Genomic DNA, 4,460 nt, shown 5'->3' with positions numbered 1-4,460 from the left:
TTCGTTAACTTTGTCTTATAAGTTCTTGTATACATCCGCTTACCTCTGTTTCTGTTAGACTTTTCTGTATATTTTCTTGAAGACACCACGAGTGTGTAGTCCATAATAATTAACCCTAATTAAGTGTCATCGGTAATTAGTGAACATGAAATGAAAATATTATATAGTATTTGGAGTCATCTTTTTGCACATACATGGGAGTGGAAGAAGATATTTACTACAATTCATAAGTAAGGCGTACAATCAATAAAAAATTTTCTTCCGATGGTATGCTCTAAAAAGCATGTCTGTTTTGCTATTATTTTTTTGTCTTAACCTATTTTAATTGAAATTCCGCGATAAAATATAATAACCTGTCCATAAACACCACTGCAATATAAAAAGCTGCCCCTATATCTGGTTTAATGCAAAGCTTAATTTCAAAATTTCTCTCATTATTAAAAGAACAAATCCGTAATCAGCTATTGTTTTCAAGCACTGGACAGGTTTGTTTTCAAGTGAAATAGATCACATAATCTTGTTTGACAAACCGGAAATAATGACAACGTTTTTACACTAAATTATTTTTAATAGTATACCATGGAAACAGGCACGATGGCTTGAATGAAAGAAATTGCATATCACTGCCAGTTACTTCCTGAAGAAAAGAAGGTTTTCTTTACATCGTTTGAAAAAATGATAAAATTGTCAATTAAGAAAGAGATTATTACTTAGTATTTCAGAATTTGTTTTATTTTAGGGCCGAGGTTAATGATATCGGTCATTGAGGGAATCTGAATGTATTCTATTATATAATAAACACATCAACTATTATGTGTAAGAAACGATGGCATTTTACATTTAAAGATATAACTTTATAATTATGTAGGTCACTGACATATAAAATAAAAGCATAGTAAAAATACGAGTAACAACAAATTAACATGTAAGGTAGCATAACCATTTGATAACCAAAAATAGTCAAACCGGAAATAATTAGGAAATTTAGTTCCATAAAAGACAAGTTTATTGGTTAACATTTATACCTTTAATAATGTAATTATTTGTTATTGACAATAATGGGGATAGTTTTACCTTGTAAAAGGACGTTAAGCATTCATGTGTGTTTTTGGTCATAAAAGAAACCAATACAACTTTCCTGCGGAGTTTATTAATCATGGCTTCGTTTCGTCCCTTAACTTATATAAAAAGGAGGACATGTGGTATGATTGGTATAATTGTCTTTCATTTTTTTTTATATAAATAAGGCCGTTAGTTTTCTCGTTTGAATTTTTTTACATTGTAATTTCGGGTCTATTTATAGCTGACTATGTGGCTAGTATGGGCTAACCATACTAACCGTACGGTTACGGTGACCTATTATAGTTGTTAATTTCTATGTCATGTTGGTCTCTTGTGGAGAGTTGTCTCATTGGTAATCATACCACATCTTCTTTCTTAAATGATTGCTCGTATGCTCGTGATAGTCATGATACACAAGTCTCAACAAAATAAATAAATGATTTAGATTTAAAGACAACATCATTAATTCCGTTCTCAAGTACTAGGTTCAAGTTTATGTATCTATAAACATGCATATTTATTAGTATCTATATTTTATATATAAGATCAAATGATGTATTCTAAAATAAAGAGAATGCGGTTTGCTAGTCATATAAAAAAATCCATCAGAGAACAAAGTACAGGGAGTTAAGCAACACTAGGACTTTGAACGGCATAAAAAATTGAGCACAACCAATACCATATAATTTTAAAAGGTTCCAACCTGACAGCATGTGAAGCTATCTAAACAAGAAAATCAACATCGAACAATGTTATACTTAAACGAGTACACCCAAAACGTAAACGGGGCCTCCGTGGCCGAGTGGTCTAAGTAGTCACTACTGTGATCACTAGCCTGTCAACACTGAGGTTGTGAGTTCGAATCCCGCTCGTGCGGTTGCACTCGACTCTAACCTTAATTGACTAGGATTGTCAGTTTTCCTTTCGAAGGTCAGAGGTTTTCTCCGGGCACTCCGGCTTCCTACACCAATAAATACTGGCCGCCACGAAATAGCATAAATTCGGTGCTTAAAAGTGGCGTTAAAACACCGAAAATCAAAATCAAATCAAAACGTAAACAAATTCACCATACAACAGCCACTGAATTTCAGACATTTGACATTGACAAGCAAATATATACTATCCGGGGTTCACCTTTTTAGTTTATCTGCCTTCTTCAAGGCAGCATGAAACAAATTCACATTTTTATTTCAGAAGCTATGTGTCAGGTAAAAGTTAAAATGTATTCATTCGTGCAAACTAGAATTAGTATTTATACATCTTTCAGCGCGTTTTCGATATAAAGAAATACATTAGTAATGTACAATGTATAATAAGAGTATCAGAGCCCCAAAACATTGTTTTAGGCCACGTTTAAGGTACTGTAAATCAGTTGTGGCATTGATCCTTTAATACTTTAAAAAAATAAAGGTGTGATATTATTTTCAAGGAGATAATTACCCGCTAGAGACCAAAGGATGATAATATCAAAAGCTGCAGAAGACCATATATCCTTCAACCATGAACAAAACCTATACCGTATTACAATCAATCAAAAACAACAATGACAAACTGTGGAACAATTAAAACGATTCAACCAAAAACTTGATGGACATGAATTTTGAAAACAAATTAAATTAAAAACAGTCAGAAATGATTGAAACGAACCAAAGAACTGAAATACAGACTCCTGACGACATAAAACAGGAACATAGAGAGTATCGATTCGCCTTATATGGCAAAATTTGGGGAAATTTGCTAACTTGCATAGCGGCCATTTTGCCGTATCATGACGGCAGCCATCACAATAGGATAATATAACTAAAGCCCAGTAAAAAATGCCAATATGCCAATACCTATCTCGAATGAACAATTTGTTGGCATATAGGTGAATTGTACATGTTTTTAGGCTTCTGTCCGTGTACAAATTGACATTGTCTACTCTGAAATCTTTCGGCCTTTTTAGTTTAAAATTAGGAAGCGTAGTCATAGTACAATAAGATCATATAAAGTGACGAAAATCGTAAAATAGAAAGATTCAAAACAGAAATACATATGTAAGAAAGTATTGTTCATGATTTTTTCGCATATAGGGAAACACCTTGTGGGTTGAATTTTAAAGTTATATAACATATAATAATTTACCTTTTTTCTTAAGTTTTCGGCCAAATTCTTTTAAAAACACGATGATTTCAACCTTCCCATTTCGTAAAAAGTAAAATTTTAAGCATTTTCCCTTAGAATTACACAGCAGTTTTGTAAATATCCGCCAAAGGAAGTTTTTAAAGATACATTAGATTAAGATACATGACTAAAAAGGACGTGATTATCTGCAAATCTATTAATAAAATTATTTTCATTTTCAATCTTAAGGTAGATAGGGTGTCTTCCTCCACTTTATTGGCTTGGATATTTCATTGTACGATAATAATAAAAGAAAAATCAAACGAGAAAGCTTCTGGCCGGATTAATAAAAAAATAACGAAAAACAAATGTTGACAGACAAGAACGAATGACAAACACTACAAACATCTGACTTGGAACAGGCATATAAAGAGTGTGGCAGTTTAAACATTTGTTAATGGCGTTCAATCCTCTCCTGATTCATATCCTGCGACATTGGTGTAACAGAAGAACATTTGAACAAACTGTAAAAAAACAGTTGCAATTTTCTTAACCGAAAATATTGGTACAAGTGACGAAGACAACTAACATTAAAACACAGAATATAGAGAAATCGTAGTTACTGGAATCTAGTCAAAGCCAATTTACTAATAAATAAATCGTATTCTCTGAGACATTTTTTAGGATCTAAGTACGTTCCAAATGTGTACAAAAAGTTATGTTTTTTTTTCCTTGGCATTACAAATTCACAGTGTTCTGAAAACCCAGTGTTAGATAAAATACGATGTTAAAAAATTAGTAATTATAAAACTTTTGAAAAATACTTGTCCGTTTTATGGATTTATTTTACTTTCTAATAATTTGTATCCAAAAATAGTCTCTTCTTTCATAGTACAATGCAATGTTTTCCTCGTTATAAATTCGAAAAACGTGATTAAAGAACCTATACCACAATTACATAACTCAAGTACAAGTAAATATTCTCTTTCTGATGAAGAAAAAAATTGAAGTTCAACATTTTCAATTATTTAAGAACGTCAATCCATTTTTTCTTTAAATATCTTAGTAGATTTTTAACAACGTAGGTGTTGACTATTTCTTTAATTGCTTTCTTTCGATTTTCCGGTATTATATTGCAAAAAAAAACTTAGACCTTTAATTAAAATCGTTCCTTAATAATTAGATAAAAGTTTCTTAATTATATGCATTCTATTGAAACTGCTATAACAAGCGTCTTCCCGCCTTTCACTTTCCACGTCCAATAATCAATTGTGATCATTGCATCAGACCATTGA

The sequence above is a fragment of the Mytilus trossulus genome, chromosome 9, assembly GCF_036588685.1.
Source record: "Mytilus trossulus isolate FHL-02 chromosome 9, PNRI_Mtr1.1.1.hap1, whole genome shotgun sequence".
In the NCBI taxonomy this organism is placed as follows: Eukaryota; Metazoa; Mollusca; class Bivalvia; order Mytilida; family Mytilidae; genus Mytilus; species Mytilus trossulus.
The sequence above is the reverse complement of the archived record's forward strand: the minus strand, read 5'-3'. Positions refer to the sequence as shown.